Here is an 18,887-nt window from a genome sequence, read left to right as displayed (position 1 = left end):
GGTGTGTAATGATCTGATCGTTAGAACGAACGTTACATCACGTAAAGCAACTATTGCGCCTGCGCATAAAAATGAGAAGTTTCACGGAGAAATTGTGAAATGCGCATGTCAAGCCTAGTACGAACGACCGTTTCCAACGATGTACTACTTTTGCAAACGATCGTCGTTGGTTAAAATCCGCCGAGACAGAACTTTCTTTTGTAGCGATTTGGCTCGTTCGTCGTTTGCCTTAACAGTCGGTGGTTAGTTTTTTGTAACGATCGTCGTTGGTAAAGATCGGGGAACGATTGTTACAAACGACTATAGTCGCATGTGTGTACGCACCTTAAGTGTGAACCGCAATGCAGACTGGACATAGACTTTAATGCAAAGCCTGCATGCAGTGAGTTAGAGCATGTACTGCGTCTGCACAGGAAGCTCCCGGTGACGTCAGCGGGAGCGAGGATGCGCAAGGCTAGGGCTGCGCAGGTGCAGTGGCCTGCGACATTAAAATCTCAAAAACACAGGAAGTGAGCCGCGGCAGGGACCGTAGGATCATTTTGTCCCAGCGTGGGCCTCTAGAAGCCCCAGGCAGGCATAGGCTTGCGAGTAGTTACGAGTCTCTAAGGACTCAAATTCATGATTTAAATGAGGCTTACTTTGTTTCAGATGTGCGGCTGGATGAGAAAGGGTTAGTTACCCATAAGTCCGTCGTCCTCCCTGCGTTCCAAACAGCTTGCACGCGTCCTATTGGATGCGTTGCAAGCCTTTCTCTGCCTTCCAAACAGCTTGCACGCATCCTATTGGATGCATTGCAAGCCTCACCACCGCACACTTCCTCCTTCAAGCCGGAAGGAGGAAGTGCGCGGTGGTGAGGCTTGCAACACATCCAATAGGACGTGTGCAAGCTGTTTGGAGCGCAGGGAGGACGACAGACTTATGGGTAATGAACCCCTTCTCATCCAGCCGCACATCTGAGGCAATTAAAGGATACCACAGTCGAAAAAAAGTTTGCAGCAGTGTGTGGGGGGTTAAACTTACATACCGTTAGCCAGTCCTGCCCCCTCCGTCTGCCGCCGTTAGTCTCTTATAAGTCCCGGTGTCCTGCGATTTGATTGACCCCCCACCCGGACATCCTGCGCCCTGTGCACGCAGTATGTCCTCCCCTTTTCACTTCTGGCCGACGCATAGCGATCGGCTCAGAAGCATGTTCATTCCTCTGCCTCCCCTGCGATGTGCGTGCGCTCCATTACACTTAGCGTCACATGATTAGCATGTAATGCTAAGTGTAATGGAGCGCACACGCAGCGCAGAGGAGGCAGAGGAATGAACGTGCTTCTGAGCCGATCGCTATGCGCCGGCCAGAAGTGAAGAGGGGAGGACATACTGCGTGCACAGGGCGCAGTATGTCCGGGTGGGGGGTCAATCAAGTCGCCGGACACCGGGACTTATAGGAGTATAACGGTGGCAGACGGAGGGGGCAGGACTGGCTAACGGTATGTAATTTTAACCCCCCACACACTGCTGCAAACTTTTTTTTCGACTGTGGTATCCTTTAAGCCTCATTTAAATCATGAATTTGAGTCCTTAGAGACTCGTAACTACTTGTGAGCCCATGCCTGGCCCCAGGTAAGTTCAACTCTTTTTCTCTCCCCCCTTATGGTACTTCTTTAATATGTAGTCCCATGTCAGCCATGGAGACGATTCTGAGCAGGGAATATGAAGACTTGGAACTAGAGAACGAGATATGGCAGCACAAGTTAATTCAGGAATCTGACCCAATGGTTAGACTGTAGCCTCAGACAGCCCTAATAAAAGCTTCATGTGTCATTATTGATAGTCTGTGGTCCCAGCTCTCCTTAGCTTATAAGGGCCCGTTTCCACTACATGCAAATTTGTGTAAATTTTCTGCACAAAAATGTACATTTGTATCCAGAATCTGTATGCAGAAAAAATCTGCACAGCAGTGTTGTCAGTTTCTGCACTGCATGCAGGGCAATGGGTAATCCTGTGACTTGTAAGTGTGCGTTTTGTTGTCCATTTTCACGTGTGTTTTCTATTAACATCAATGGAGATGAGAGTGTAAAAACTACATTTGAAAAACTAAAAAGTGAAAACTGAAAAACGTGAATACGCATGCAAATTTGCATGAAAAAATGGACATATGTGCATGCAAATTCACATATTCATGTGAATACATGCATTTTCTGGCACAAATTCACATACCTCTAGTAAAAAACTAAAGAGAAAGTACAGCCTTCCTATAAAAATGTCATAAACATATTAGAGCTTAAAGTGTACCTGAGACCATAGAGCATAAGTTGTATATATACCTGGGGCTTCCTCCAGCCCCATAAGCACAGATCGCTCCCACACTGCCGTCCTCAGCTTTCTCCTGCTCCGGTACAGGGTCCTGCAACTTCAGCCAGTCGAGGCCAGTCTGAGAGAGAAGTGCGCCCTCTATGTATTTCTCTCTAACCACTTTCTCCTCCTGGACGTAGAGCTATGTCCAGGAGGCCATGTGCGCACCCGCGGCCGATCGCGCGCGTGCACCCGGCTGCGGATCGTTAGCCCAGGAATCAATGAATCAGGCCATGATGCCCGATCACTGATTCCTCTCCCCCACAGAAAAAGCGACAGCTTCTCTCGAAAGCCTAACTTTTTCTGCCTCCTACGTCCCCCCTATGTCCCTCTAAGCGTACTACGCTTAGTACATGTTACGCTTAGAGTGACGTCATGTAAACAAACCTAAGGTTGCCATCTTGTGGCCACAAAGTAAAACTACATCTACATAAAAAAAAATATAAACATATATTTACATTAACCTCCTTGGCGGTTAATTTTTTTTTTTTTTTGTTTCATGTAAAGCTACCAGAGTGGTAGCTACATGAAACACCACTAGAGGGCGCATGTGGCCCTCTAGTCCGATCGTCGCCGGCATCTATAGCAAACAGGGGAACGCGTATATAACGCGTTCCCCTGTTTGGCTTCTCCTGTCGCCATGGCGACGATCGGGATGACGTCATGGACGTCAGCCGACGTCCTGACGTCAGGCACACCCGATCCAGCCCATAGCGCTGCCCGGAACTCATTGATCCGGGCAGCGCAGGGCTCTGGCGGGGGGGCCCTCTTCAGCCGCTGCATGCGGCCGATCGCCGCAGAGCGGCGGCGATCAAGCTGTGCGCGCGGCTAGCAAAGTGCTGGCTGCGCGCACAGCAATTTACAGGACACAAATCGCCCCACCAGGGGCTGAGATCTCCCCCTGCGCGGCATAGCCCGAGCTCAGCTCGGGCTTACCACCAGGGAGGTTAAAAAAATTACTGTTTACATCCCACCCTCCCAAAAATACCCAAATAAAATGTTTAATAATAAAAAAACAAAAAAAACTACAATAAAAAAAAACACATAAATATTTACCAAAGGGTCTAAACTTTTTAAATATCTATGTAAAGATGAAATATTTTTTTATTTTATTTATTATAAGCTTGTAAATAGTGATGGATGCAAAACGGAAAAAATGCTCTTTTATTTCCAAATAAAATATTGTCGCCATACATTGTGATAGGGACATCATTTAAACGGTGTAATAACCGGGACAAATAGGCAAATACAATACGTGGGTTTTAATTATGGAGGCATGTATTATTTTAAAACTATTATGGCCGAAAACTGAGAAATAATTAATTTTTTCTGTTTTTTTCTTATTCTTACTTTTAAAATGCATTTACAGTAAGGTAGCTCTTAGCAAAATGTACCCCCCAAAGAAAGCCTAATTGGTGGCGGAAAAAACAAGATATAGATCAGTTCATTGTGATAAGTAGTGATAAAGTTATAGGCTAATGAATGGGAGGTGAACATTGCACGGATGCATAAAGTGAAAACGACTGAGGGCTCAAGTGGCTAAAGGCTGGAAGCAACTAGGTGATGCAGAAAACCACGTTTTTCTGCACTGTGCGTTTTACATACATTTTTGAAAATCATACAGCAGTTTTCAAAATAATAATCTGAACATTTGTATAGCGCTTTTCTCCTGTCGGACTCAAAGCACCCAAGAGCTGCAGCCACTGGGATGCGCTCAGGAGGCCACCCTGCAGTGTTAGGGAGTCTTGCCTTGAACTCCTTACTGAATAGGTACTGGCCCTAGCCAGGATTCGAACCCTGGTGTCCCATGTCAAAGGCAGTTCTCTTAAAGTGAACCTGAGGTGAAAATAAACTAATGAGATGAACAATTATATTTATCCTCCTAAAAATTACCTTTTTTTAAGTACCCCAGGGTTTCCTTTAATATTTAAACATTTACAAAGTAGGTTGAATGTTTTACTGTCTCTAATCAGTGGCAGCCTATTAAGTGTCCCAGAGTTAGAAAATAGTTCATGTATTTTATCTCTCCCTGCCCTCAGAAGTTGTATTCTGCTAGGAAAACTTTTATGCCTGTAATCTGCTTATCAGTGATGGTTACTATATTCCCGACAAGCTACAGACAAGACAGGAGCTGTCACTTCCATGCCTAGAGATTAACGCTTTCAGACAGCAAAATACAACATGTACAGCAGCCTGGTTATTATTATGTTTTGTACTGTATATACACATGTTTATCTCATCGTGTCACATGTCGCCACAGGTACACTTTAAAGGGAACCTTAACTGAGAGGGATATGGATGTTTCCTTTTAAACAATACCAGTTGCCTGGCAGTCCTGCTGATCTATTTGGCTGCAGTAGTGGCTGAATCACACACCTGAAACAAGCATGCAGCTAATCCAGTCTAACTTGAGTCAGAGCACCTGATCTGCATGCTTGTTGAGGGGCTGTGGCTAAAAGTATTAGAGAAACAGGATCAGCAGGAGAGTCAGGCAACTAGTATTTTGAAAGAAAAAAATCTATATCCTTCTCAGTTTAGGTTCCCTTTAACCACTACACTATCCAGCCACAGTACTATTCTCCGGCAGAGATGGAGAGAGTGCACTGCGCTTGCTCAGACTGTCTGCGGCTGGCCAAACTTATGGGACCCAGTACAGAAGACTGAGGATGGCAGTGTGGGAGCGATCCATGCGGATGGGGCTGGAGGAAGCCCCAGGTATGTATAAAACTTTGAAGAGTCTTCGTCTCTGTAAACTTTAACAAGAGCTTGTGAAATATGTTCTGCTGCTGCACCGGAATATGTTCTGACTAATGCTGCTGTGAATAGCAAAGCCCCGCATACATGCTATTGCCACCAAAGTTGCTGCATATTTTGTGCATTTTTTAAAAAAAAAACCTTGTAGTTTTTTGAAAAAAATAGATTTTAAAAATGCAAAGAAAAATGGTTTTAACGCCTCTTTCACAGTGCGACGTTAAAGTCACACGTTAGAAAATTTTATAACGCAGGCTAACGCACAGCAATACAAAGTCTGTGCGACAGTCGCAGTGCACGTATTGCGTTGTGTGTAACGTGTAGCAATATTTAGAAAGTGCTGCATGCTGTGCGTTTAGCAATAAATCTGCTGCGTTGTGTGTGTTGCACATGCTCAGTAAGGTTTTGTTTTTTTTTTAAATGTAACGCATGCTCCGTTTTCCTTCCATTACTCTGCGACGAAAACGGTGCACCAAACGCAGGGCTAAAGAATGTACTATAACGTCCAAGTTATAGTCTTTCAATGCGTTGCATTAGGACCTTAACGTCGCATCAAACGCAACGTCCCACTGTGTAGCCTTCAACTCCAAAAAAATGACAGTTTAAAAAACATTTCCTTTGCATTTTTAAAATCGATTTTCTCAAAAACTATAAGGTCTTTTTGAAAAAAATAAAATTAACTTGTACCCACTATAGAGACTCTGTATTAAAAACAAATTTCTCCTGGGGGGGTACTTCGGGAGGGGGAAGCCTCAGGGTCCCAATGAGGCTTCCCCGTCACTGTAGCTGCAGGCAGTCCAGCGCTGGCTCCCCCCGAATCCTCCCAAAATCCTCCCCCAACAAGCTTGACAAGGCTTGATTTATTTACCTCTCCGGGATCCAGTGCAGGCGCAGTAGCGGTTCTTTGTTCGTGCTAGGCGGAAATAGCCAAGCCCGATCGTATCCGCTCTACTGCGCAGATCAATCGGGTTGGGCAATTTCCGCCTTAACCCGACAGAAGAGCGGCTAGTGTGCCTGTGCAGGATCGCGGGAGGTAAATATTTACATCTCCACACTTCGGGGGGCTGCAGCAGGAGATTGCCGAAACACTGGAGGATGGGAGAAGTCTCGTTAGGATCCAGAGCAGGGGTCAGGAACCTTTTTCGCAAAGAGAGCCATAAACGCCACATATTTTAAAATGTAATTCCGTGAGAGCCGTACAATATGTTGCAAACTGGGACAGTGCGCATGCGCAGCAGAGGGCTCACGTCCCTATTGCTATGGGGATGTGTATACAGTTGACCCTCCGGGCAGCGTAAGTGTCAGACACGTCTTCATAACATAACCGCTAGGCGGTAGGGAGCCAGTAATGCCCGGTGCAGCCAAATGGAAGAAGAAAGAAGATCACTAGTGCAATCACCTTCCTTGACTCCTCCTGGGCTGCCTGCGTCAGACGTCAAGTCATCTTCACGTCACCACCGCGTGATGACACCTGGTGGCCTGTAGCGGTACTGTTTCCTCCTGGATGAGTTGCTGGTCACTAGTAAGTAGGCAGATCTACTTGTGACCTGTGACTGTGTGACTGTCCCTAAAGAGTAAGGGTTTGCGAGTCCACAGGGGGAGGGGGGGGGCGCAGTTTTTACACCCTCACTCTGGGGGCAATTTAGCCTAGAAACTGCATTGTATTTACCACTGTGGTGGGGCAAACACCATAGGAAATACTTGAAACCACTGGCCCAAGTTTTAGACTCCACACGCCATTTTTACCATTTATCGGCACATATAAAATAACAGTGTGTGAAGGGGAAGTAAAGGAGTGACATGTGGAACTTTACAACCAGTCGGAACACCGATACAGAGCTAATGATACAACAGTTCTTTTTTCCAGTGCTGGTAAATGTGGCTTGTGATGCCCACTTCAGGATATACAGGGTACTGCAATTCTCCACTGATCAAGTGCAGGTCTCCAAAGAAGGAACACCTGTTAGCACGCTTATAAATGTGGCGTCATAAGAGAACTGATCATCAGCTTATGAAAAGTAGAGATAAACAAATCCAGATGTTTATCAAATTGCCACACTTTAGCAATACTTCCCAAATGTTCTCACCGCTTTACATCTTCAATTCATTTCAGTGGAGCTCTGTTACTAATGGATGGTTTTAGGTAACATGGCACCCTAGGCAAAAGTGAACGTTTCAGTTCTTGACCATTGTTGTAACCTCCTCTATCCCTGGCTCTATGGCCTCTTAGGTGCCTGGAGCCCTAGGCAGTTGCCCAGCATACCCCTGTGGAAGTTCAGGCCCTGCCCTTCCTCCACTTTAAGGTATGTGTGATACACAGCAAAAATTTGAAAAAAAAAACAACAAAACCTGCACTCTCCTTTACAAATGTGACATTAAACAAAGGCGCTACTCATTATAAATAGGTCTGCTACACACTTTCAATTATAATGATCAATTTTACCACCTCCATGTAGTGTGAATGCCAACAGATGTTGAATGCTAGGAGCAGATTGTGTAGGTAAGCTTTCATACTGCACGGAGGTGGTAAAATTGGTCAGTGATTGACCAATCATAATTAAGTGGAAGTAGTAGTAGTAGTGGAAGACAAGGCAATGGAGGTCGGCCCTGCAAGCAATCCGGGTTATTCAATATACTGTATAAGTAGCAATCAGCGACATATAAAAGTGCTGTCCAGTGCAACAAGAAAAGGTGCACATACCGGTCCCTGTGGGCAGTCAGTGGAAGGAGCCTCCGTAGAAGTGCATTTTTGTGCGAAACGGCAGTCAGGCAGCTGTGCCCAGCACCCACCTTCCACTGACTGCCCACCGGGAACAGTATGTGCACCTTACTTTTCTTGTTGCGCTGGACAGCACTTTTACATGTCTATTCATATATTAAATAACCCGGATTGCTTGCAGTGCCGACCTCCATTGCCTTGTCTTCCACCACTGCATTGTATCTTGTGGTCCGCGCACGCTAGCTTGGTCTTTTGGCTGACCAGCCCACTCCGAGTGGTAGAACTGCAACCCTCTTCAAGTACACAGCAGTGCCAATGCCTGGTTTCCCACTCCTCATCGTTTATAATTAAAAGTGTGTACCAGGCTTAAGGGTGCATGCACACATCCAATTTTGATTGGTTGATGATTGGCCAATTTTACCAGCTCCATGGAGTATTAGGGTCAACAGATACTGAATACTATGAACAGATTGTGTAGGTAAGCTCTCATACTACATGGAAGTAGTAAAATTGGCCAATCGTGTCAATCAAAATTGGATGTGTGTAGCAGGCTTTAGTCTTGCAATTAAGGGATTTGCCTGTGATATCTTCCTTTTGGAACAGATAGAAACAGTTGGTGATCCATGCAATACCGTTAACTTTGGTACACACCTTCAACTTTGATTGGCCAATGATTAGTCAAGTTCATCACCTCCATGTCAACAGACTTTGAATACTATGAGCAGATTGTGTAGATAATCACTCATACTACATAAAGGTGGTGAAATTGGTCAGTGATTGGCCAATCAAAATTGAAAGTGTGTACCAGACTTTAGATGCTAAATAGATACTAAATAGGCTTTAGATACTATATATATTCAAATTCAAGCTTTTAAGGACACATTTGGTGCAATAGCATTATGCCTGAGGAAGGCAACTGTATATCCCTAAAACCTTGCATCGAAAAATATATTTCGCTAGCCAATCAAAGCTATCAACCTTAATACCAATTTCCTTTTTTTTTATTAGGGTTATATCAAGCCTGCCCTAGTCAGCGCATCAAAAAAGTTCAAAGAACCCATTTAATACAGTCAAATTATCAATCATCAGATTACATGCTTCAGAGAATCGGTAAGTATAGTAGCTTGGGTAGAACTATAAAGCCAAGCATGCCCAAGGATACGTCATCTGTCCCTACATGTGAACTCCTGCATCAGCAACAGCTGTGCAGCATACTATGACTTCACAGAAAGGTAAAGTTCACCCAAAAAAGAATAGAGAATAGAAGACAAAGAAAGTTTGGAAGTGCCCTGCATACCTCCTGCTTGTATCCCACAGTCGTCTCAGATCCCGGGAGAAATTCTCATACTGGTAGTGCCAATATCCAGAGAGGCAGCTGAAAGTATTTAGCTGTGGCTGCTGTATGGCAGGATTATTACAGTCCTCTGAATTTTCACATGTGTCTGCTGATGGACCCTGCAGCCCTTACAAAGTGCTGGGAGGGGCTTTCTCCTGACTTGTGAATGGCTGGTGGGAGTGGGCGAAGACAAATTGACTGTAGCCCAGCGCAGTTGCTACCGTCCCATGTGTGCCTGTGGGAGCTCGACAGGTAACTAAGACCCCAGCAAACCGATGCTGAGAAAAAGGCAATCCCTCCAGTTCAGCTCTGTACATTTGTAGGGAGTAGTGTCACACAATATTTCAGCTTGCTTACATGTACGCATGTAGAAGGTGTGTAAAGCTAAATATTCACCTCCCGACTCAGGAAGATGGATCCAAGTGACGTCCCACGATGACGAGCACTCCACCTTCCTGGCGGCAGGTATACGTGATGGTACACGACGGGCATGAACGACAGTTTAAGCGATTGCGGTGCTTTGTGTGGGAGTCGTCAGGGATCTTAAAAGATCCAATCTGCTGTGAAGGTCATTATTGCCACGTTTCGCTAAAGCTATGCACCCACAATGCGGTTTTTCCAATGACTGAAGATTTTTTGAGTGCCCAGCTGTCATTTCCGCGATATCACGATGTGGGTACAGGCGCACAACCACGCGAACGTCGCTTAGTGCCGTGCTGCAGCAACGACTGTCACGGTAGATCGCTTAGATCCCCGATGTCGTGCACACCCACCGGCAGGAAGAGGCATCACTGTTGACCGTCGTCAAGGGCACAGGACACGTTGGGTGGCGAGTAAGCAGCTTTAGTGTTGTTTGCGTAATCGCACACCTGTACCCACATTGAGAGAAAGGATCGCTTATTGCTCAAGTAATCGCCGGCCATCGGAAAAATCACGTAGTAGGTTTAGACCTTAAAGGACAACTGTAGCGAGAGGTATATAGAGGCTGCCATATTTATCCCCCCTTAAAGGGATACTTAAGTCAAATTAAAAAAAAATAGTTTTACTCACCTGGGGCTTCCCTCAGCCCCCTGCAGCTGTCCGGTGCCCTCGCAGCATAGCTCCGATCCTCCTGTCCCCGCTGGCGGCTCCTTCCGGTTTCGGCGACAGCCGCCAACAGGCTGGGAACGCGAGTGATTCTTCTCGTTCCCAGCCACAATAGCGCCCTCTATGCTGTTATTGCGGCCCGCAATAACAGCATAGAGGGCGCTATTGTGGCTGGGAATGCGCAGAATCACTCGCGTTCCCAGCCTGTCGGCAGCTGTCGCCGAAACCGGAAGGAGCCGCCAGCGGGGACAGGAGGATCGGAGCGATGCTGCGAGGGCACCGGACAGCTGCAGGGGGCTGAGGGAAGCCCCAGGTGAGTAAAACTAATTTTTTGTATTTTACTTAAGTATCCCTTTAGGCAATACCAGTTGCCTGGCAGCCCTGCTGATTCATTTGGATGCAGCAGTGTCTGAATAACACCAGAAACAAGCAGGCACTAATCTTGTCAGATCTGACAAGAATGTGAGAAACACCTGACCTGCTGCATGCTTGTTCAGGGTCTATGGCTGAAAGTATTAGGGGCAGAGGATTAGCAGGGCTGCCAGGCAACTGGTATTGCACAAAAGGAAAAAAAACATAGCAGCCTCCTTACAGTTGTCCTTTAAGGCTCGGTTCACACAGCACAGATCAAACAATGATCCTGTAAAAACTGATCCGTTTCCCATTTCAAAGGATCAGTGTGTTGTTTTGGGTATCATTTTTTTCATCCATGCGTTCCGTAACCCTTTGCCACCCGCTCGGTATACCCGTTGGTATCCGCTTTGTCCGTTTAATCCAGAATCATCGCAGGCTACCCAAACTTGCATTCCATTCATTAGAGCGCAACTAATAGATACGTACCGAACGGACTGATGTGAACAGATCCTATTGCTTTGCATTCGTTCACATCTGTTCGGATTTGTTACGTTTCTTTAAACAGAACTTTGTGACAATGAGAACTGAGAAATGGCCAGTTCACACTAGAGTAGATGCAAATCGGGCACGGTATGCGCTCCGTCCACTTTGCATCTGCTTGCAGTAATTTCACTGTCTGCTCTACCTCCCCCCATCCGCTTCGATCACGTGTCCTGCGTCAATCACATCCACCCTTATACATGGCCAGTCATGTGTGCCACCACCACTCAGTCCCTCAGTACACAGCCCGGAGGCTGGTAGGTTCATGGGGTTCCCCATAGGAGACCAATTCTCACTAGCAACAGGAAGAATTTTCATTAGTTCTCCATGAACCAATGAGAATCCTCCCTGTTGCTGAGAATTCCCATTGGTCTTTTGTAACCCAATTGGGATCCTGATGCTTCTGCCCAGCCCCGATCTGTGTCCCGGGACTGAGCGGAGGAGTTGGCAGCATGGAGTCACATGAGTATACATCACAGTGGTGATCGAATCGGACGAAGCAGACACGGAAACTAGCCTAGTGAAAACGGACACTTCTGTACTCATATGCTTTTTATTATTATTATTTTATTTTTTTTATTTATATAGCGCCAACATCTTCCGTAGCGCTGTACATTGTACAAACAAATTATGGGGAACAAATATACATAAGAAGAAATACAAGACACTGTACAGTCATGACATTTAATAGAATAAATACAAATACATACATAGTTGATGTGTAGTTGGTACATGTGCATATGTTAAAATTACAGCGGTATGAGAAACACTAGGAGGAGGTCCCTGCCCTTACAATCTAGAGGCTTTCACTTCATACTGGGAAATGTGCAAAGTTCAGACAACACCATGGACTTGATTTAATAAGACAAATAGCACGCCTTATCAGAGTAGCATAGTGAGCGCTACGAACTTGCAGGGGCTCAGGGCAGGATGAGTGGAGCTCTCTTCATTGCCAATTAGCAGGCATAAGTTAGCTATGCTACTCTGATAAGGCATGTTAACTTTAACAAGGCATGCTATTTTTCTTAGTGACTCAAGCCCCATATGTGTATCTATGCCCTCGCTGCTGTAGTGAAGTTTACAGGGGCGTAGATCCCGGACACAGCGGGGCTGTACCAGTTAAATCACACCTGAACTGAGAGGGATTTAAAGGCTGCCCTATTTATTTCCTTTTATACTATGTAAATTGCCTGGTAGTCCTATTGATGCTTCGCCTTTAATACTTTTAGTCATAGACCCTGAACAATGCAGATTATTTAGTATTTATATAGCGCCGACATCTTCTGCAGCGCTGTACAGAGTATATTGTCTTGTCATTAACTGTCCCTCAGAGGGCCTCACAATCTAGTCCCACCCATAGTCATATATCTATGTATGTATCGTGAAGTGTATATATCATAGTCTAGGGCCAATTTATGGGGAAGCCAATTAACTGATCTGTATGTTTTTGGGATGTGGGAGGAAACTGGTGTGCTTGGAGGAAACTTATGCAAACACATGGAGAACATACAAACTCCTTACAGATAATGCCCTGGATGGGATTTGAACCAGGGACCCATCGCTGCAAGGCCGCTGCCCAATCCCACTTCGCCACCATACTGCAGATCAGATGTTTCTCACTAGATTAGTTCCATGCTTGTATCAGGTGTGTGATTCAGGCCCTTCTGGTGGCAAAGAGATCAGTAGGATTTCCAGGCAACTGGTATTGTTCAAAAGGAAATAAATATGGCAGCCTCTATATCCCTCTCACTTCAGGTGTTCTTTAAAGGGGTTCTGTGGGGGGTTGTGGAAGAGAAAAGCGGACACTTACCTTGGGCTTCTATCAGCCCGGTGCAGCGGTAATGTCCCACGCCGTCCTCCTCCCATCTGCGGTTCTCCGCCGCCAGCCGCCGGTCTAAGCGGTATGGGATCCAACTGCGGCTGCGCTAGAGTGGCCTCGCACCCGCTCGCTTCCGCCTGCGTCATCGGAAGCTTACTGCGCAAGCGCAGTACAATGCTCCGTTGTACTGCGCCTGCGCAGTAAGCCTCAGATGACGCGAGCGGAGGCACGGCAACGCGCATTATTCGTCTGTATGTCAGACGAATAATAGCCCGGTGCCGGCTGCGGGGAACGGCGGATGGGAGCAGGGCGTCGTGGGACATTACCGCTGCATGGGGCTCATAGAAGCCCAAGGTAAGTGGCAGTTTTTCTCTTTAGAAACCCCCACAGAACCCCTTTAACCATTTTCACCTTTTGGACATGACTTTCATGTCCAAAAGGCTGCTGCTGGGCTGCTGCTCCCATGCTCGCCCCCGTCCCCATTCATTGATCTAAGTCCCCGGTAGAAAAACCGACGGCTTCTTTTCAGAGGCAGTGGTCTTTCTGAACAAAAAATGACATCCTCCTTGTGCTTCTCGCTTACAGGATGGGAAGTAAACAAAATCAATGTGGCCATCTTGTGGCCACATAGTAAAACTACATGCACATACATTTTTCTTCACACATAACACAATTAATTTCATTTAAAATTAACTGTTTACCCCCCACACCCAAAAAATACCCAAATAAAAATGTTAACTAGAAAAAAAAATTACAATTAAAAAACTCCATAAATAGTTACCTAAGGGTCTGAACTTTTTAGATATGCATGTCAAGAGGGTATATTACTAATATTTATTAAATTATAAGCTTGTAAATAGTGATGGACGCAAAACTGAAAAAATGCACATTTATTTCCAAATAAAATATTGGCACCATACATTGTGATAGGGACATAATTTAAATGGTGTAATAACCAGGACAATGGGCAAATGAAATGTGTGGGTTTTAATTATGGTAGCATTATTATTATAAAGCTATAATGGCCGAAAACTTAGAAATAATGAATGTTTTCCATTTTTTTCCTAATATTCCTGTTAAAATGCATTTAGAAAAAAATAATTCTTAGCAAAATGTACCATCCAAAGAAAGCCTAATTGGTGGCGAAAAAAACAAGATATAGATCAATAAATTGTGATAATTAGTGATAAAGTTATTGGCGAATGAATGGGAGGTGAACGTTGCTCTGATTCATAAGGTGAGAAAACGACTGAAGGCTGAAGTGGTTAAAGGAAATATCCGAGCAAATAAAAAAAAAAAAATGTACTTACCTTGGGCTTCCTCCATCCACTTGCAGCCGACATGTCCCACGCCGCAGCTCCGCTCTCAGCCGCCGACCCAGGGTCCCCGTCGGTGCAGAGCGCCTGTGCGAGCGCCGCTGTCAATCAAGTCCGCGTTGTCCGGAGTGTACTGCTCAGGCACAATAGTTCTGCACCTGCGCAGTACACTCCGGACAACGTGGACTTGATTGACAGCGCCGGTCGCGCATGCGCAGTAGAGAACGGCCTTACGAGGTCGGCCTCTGCAGCGGAGGGGACCCCGGGCCAGCGGCTGAGAGTGGAGCTGCAGCATGGGACATGTCGGCTGGGGCAGGAGGAAGCCCTGGGTAAGTAGATTTTTTTTTAATTTGCTTGGACATTGCCTTTAACGCAAAACAAAGACAAAGTGTAAACCAGTTTCAGAGGTAGGAGCAATGATACAACTTTTATCTCCCCCAACTATTATTTTTAACTTTTTAGACTTCTCCTTTAACTTTTTGGGTTACATTTTTAGGTCAGCCGTAATCAATTTATAGTGTGCTCTGCAAAGTTCACCCGTACAGGGCACTGATACGGTTTATCTACGCGATTAAACAAGACATTTGTGTGACCGATAGCAAACATTTATATGAGACCATGTGGCAAGGGAAAAATGAATCTTTATACTTTGAGAGAAGCAGAGTCAGCAGCAGGCAGTTGTAGTTTTTTGACTTTCAGTGTCCTGTTACTCAGTTGCATTGTCTTCCTCAACATGAGCTAAAGGTGCATACACACATTCAATTTCTGTTGCCCACAGGGATCGGCCTGATGCTGTACAGCTACCAAAACATTCTGTTGCTATGGAGAAGGGGGAAGGCGGAACATGATGGAGTGGACGTGGTGAGTAGGATAATAGTACCCTTAGCGAGTACATTTGAAATCGGCGCCGGTAGATTTGGGCGCAGGATACAGCGGTATATAGCTGATCCTGCTTCTGCACAAGTCCGGACCGATTTAATTACTATTCCCCCTCCAGGCCGCCATGGATAGTGGGGGAATGAAATAATTCGGCTTCCAGCGATTGCTGGAGGCCAAATTATTATGTTTTTAAGCAACCTCGGCTCCGTCTTCTGATGGAGCCGACGTTACTCACTGAGCGCTTCAATGGGAGTGATTCCTATTGAAGTCTATGGAGGAGCCGGCTGCGCCCAAATCTAGCAGCGCTGAAAAGCACTGCTCCGCCCTCAGCCGAGATGATCCGGCAGGATCCCTGACTGGTCACCTCGGCCAAGAACTATCTGGTGTGCACAAGACTTAAAGGGGCCCTGAGCACTCATTAAAAATGAAAGTTTAACTTACCTGTGGCCTCCTCCAGCCCACCGTAGGCCGCAAGGTCCCCCCGGGGTCCTCCTGGCTCCTCTGCCGGTCTGGCAGCTCCGTTATGGTATGACTTCAGGATGAAGTCATTAGTCCTTCTTCCCGCTTTGCCGATCCGTGTCGCCTCGGCAGCCAGCTACACGTCATCACACCGGCTGGTGTGAGAATCCTGCGCATGCGCAGTTCAATATCAGAGATCCGTGCATGCTCAGGACTCCCACACCGGCTGGCGTGACGACGCGTAGCCAGCCGCCGTGATGACGCGGATCGGCAAAGCGCGAAGCGGGCCTGATGACTTTAGGCCGAAGTCGTACCATAACGGAGCCACAAGCCGGGATGGAAAATCATGATCAGCATCACAATCACATTTTTCTCCATTTAAAAGTAGCTCTATTTTTAGCTGTTATTTGTGGCTGGTATTAAAAAAAGAAATGCACCAGTGGAAAAGAGACAGTGCAATTAACATGTTAAACACGGTGTTCTTGCGATCAGCAAAGCGCGAGCACTACAACAATGGAATCGGAGTGCAGCCAGCGGAAACGAGCCCTTTTCACAATGAAAGATGATTTTTGATGATTTTGTGTGTCAATTTTCCAGTAATTGAGTTTGTGATTCTCATTCTGGGAATCACAGCGCTGTTGTTCTCTAGATGCTACATGCAGTGCTTTTACTGATCACAGCACTAGCACTGTGCCGATCACCGGAGATCCGTTGTGCCCGCTATCGGCCGAACACCCGTTAGATCAGATTAATGGAATCCATCAGTTTTTTGGATTGATCCCATCAGTCTGATTGGATTGGCTAGCGAGTTTTGCCCATTAGTGGGCATGACCGACCGAAACAATTTGCAGGATTATATCGTTAATGGCCAACTAAATATTTCAAAAATTTGACCAACGTATCACACGCTGAATAACAGTAACCAGCACAACTGTCATCTTCATGTTTACCATTTATCTGCATCAGTGTTTTACTTCAGCTAACATCTGGAAGTATGCCTGAAGAAGGGGACTAGATCCCTGAAAGCTTGCATCATTTAACTCTATTAGTTAGCCATTAAAAAGGTATTGTTTTTTACAAAAAATTTGTTTGGCTAACACGGTTCAGAAACTTTTTGCTACTATCACACGCTGAAAAAATTGTTTGGCTCTATAAATCAAGTGATTGACAATCTATCCTTCACCGTCACATGATCAGAAGAATCTACTACTTTATATCTTCTTTTATGGAAAAAAAAAAAAGTAAAATTCCATCAGATTTCTTGAATGAATACAAAAAAAGCTTTTAAGTGTTCTTTACAATCAATAGTTTTTATGGAATAGCCATCAAATGGGATCATTTTATTGTAACATGTGTGGCCACCTTTCAGTCATCTATAAATGATATTTACGGTACTCAGTGTTTGCCCATTGTAAAATCTTTCCTCACCCAGATTTACATTGTTTCATTTATCACAGGTGGTGAAATCTTTAGTCCTGTCAGGTGCAGCTCTGTGGAATGTTTGTTTACTGATAGCTCCAAACCCAGTACAAAGTATAACTGGTCTCCCAGAATGCTTTGGGAGGGAGGGAAGGAGAACTCTGCATAATAAACAGCCAAGGCTAAGCATCACTGAGAGGGCGGGCTGCCTACCAATATACAGCAATATATAGCTATAGGAAGTGTTTCTGCTGCTGAAACCTGGATATTTAATGTAAAAGTGGGCATCTTGAATAATATACTGCATTCCTCTTTAAAGTCAATGGTTACCACTTTAAAAATCAAAAAGTCAGATATTCACCTAAGGAGAGGGAAGGCTTGGTCCTAATGAGCCTTCCCTCTCCTCTCCCGATGCCCTCGGTGCTGCGCTGGCTTCCCCGTTCGCGTCCGCCGCCGCAGGGAGCACTCGGGCTTCCGAAGACGGGCCGCTCCATACTACGCACGCGCGAATGCGTCATAGAGGATGCTCGCGCATGCGTAGTATGGAGCGGCCCGTCTTCGGGAGCCCGAGTGTTTCCGAAGGCTTCCGAAAGCTCCCTTCGGCTGCGGAAGTGGCAGTATTTGACCGAACTGGTCGAATACTGCTACGGGGGTCCTGCACGGGACCGGGCACCGGGAGAGGAGAGGGAAGGCTCATTACGACCAAGCCTTCCCTCTCCTTAGGTGAGTATCTGACTTTTTGATTTTTAAAGTGGTAAACATTCACTTTAAGTGTTTAGAGTCCTCAGATATTAATGGTAAATGAGGTTTCTGCAGCTAAAAATTCTGTTTTCAAATGGTGATCACATGACCAGAAGTATAAATAATAACCAGAAGTAGGAGAGTATAATCAGTTTTCAGGCTCTGCAGGTGTGGCTTCTGCTGCTGCTCAGATTGCATCATCCACACTATTTAGGCTGCAAGGAGGAAGGCACAGACTAAATCTGTGTGAGCAGATTACAGTCGTTAGCAAGAACAGTCCTTAGTGCAGGTAGTCTGGGCTCCTGGTCAGGTATTTTAAGTGATTTATTTAACATCAAACATGACTTATAGGGAAACAATGACAAGCTCTTCCACTGAGTGCTACACAGATCTAGAAATACAGCTGAATGAGACTTTTTATATGTTCTATTATAACAGGCAAATCTGCCAGGATATACTCAGACATTCTGTTTAGAGCGCTGCCATAGATTTGCCGTAGGACAGCTGTGTGGAGGGTCAGCGAGTCACGCCTTTGTGTACGTTGTGGAGGGAGTTGTCCCCGCAAACCGGTTTGTTCGCCCGATTGTCATTGCTGAGTGACGCTGGGAGTACATTGACTCTGACAAGGCAGGCTCTGCGGACAAAGCTGACAGGATCTGCCGTGATTGACTAGGACGCTGTGACATATGTCTGACGGCCGGGCACAGTGGAGGGCATGCCGTGCCGAGTCCAGCGGTGCCATCTGGGGTCGTGTGACTTGAGGCAGCCCAGCTCTAGCATGCTGTGTACAGAAACACACAAATAAAGAGTGCAGCAGCCATGACGGGCCAATAGCTCCATCCTCCTGCAGGAGGAACTGAGACAACTCTACTGAAGATTGCCAGGGAAATTTTGAAACTCTGTCTATCTGCGAACATTAGCAACAAAATAACAGGCCTATAGGCGCAATGCAAAGGGACCATACACTGCTGGATGGGCCCTTCAGTTATATTTATGACATACAAGCAAGTGTTGGCTATTTTGCTTCAGGGAAGAAAATAACTTCTAATTAAACAAGAGACTGGACTAATGAAGTCCAAATAATCATTAGTCAAGTTCCAATCCTGTGTCATGGGCGTAACTATAGTT

At 45.7% G+C, this 18,887-nt stretch overlaps 2 protein-coding genes across 18 annotated transcripts in view; one reads left to right on the top strand and one right to left on the bottom strand.

Moving 5' to 3' along the window:
* SLC38A5 (solute carrier family 38 member 5) overlaps nt 1–9,199 on the bottom strand; it is a 152,845-nt gene extending 143,646 nt beyond the window's left edge. The window contains exon 1 of the mRNA XM_068248600.1: nt 9,108–9,199. The gene's annotated coding sequence lies outside the window, so the exon portion shown is untranslated. The remainder of the gene's footprint in view (nt 1–9,107) is intronic.
* Nucleotides 1–18,887, top strand: part of LOC137527742 (myosin-1B-like) — a 469,182-nt gene that overhangs the window by 244,361 nt on the left and 205,934 nt on the right. For 12 of the 17 annotated variants that reach the window (XM_068248583.1, XM_068248582.1, XM_068248586.1 and 9 more), the window contains 2 exons: nt 8,819–8,920; nt 15,040–15,122. The exons of 1 other annotated variant lie outside the window; for it this stretch is intronic. The gene's annotated coding sequence lies outside the window, so the exon portion shown is untranslated. Of the gene's footprint in view, nt 1–8,818; nt 8,921–9,357; nt 9,399–9,452; nt 9,521–9,688; nt 9,715–15,039; nt 15,123–18,887 lie in introns of those variants that run through there. 4 more of the 17 variants (XM_068248594.1, XM_068248595.1, XM_068248597.1 and 1 more) reach the window with 4 other exon arrangements.

The sequence above is a fragment of the Hyperolius riggenbachi genome, chromosome 8 (assembly GCF_040937935.1).
Source record: "Hyperolius riggenbachi isolate aHypRig1 chromosome 8, aHypRig1.pri, whole genome shotgun sequence".
In the NCBI taxonomy this organism is placed as follows: Eukaryota; Metazoa; Chordata; class Amphibia; order Anura; family Hyperoliidae; genus Hyperolius; species Hyperolius riggenbachi.
This window is presented reverse-complemented; position numbering and strand designations above follow the sequence as displayed.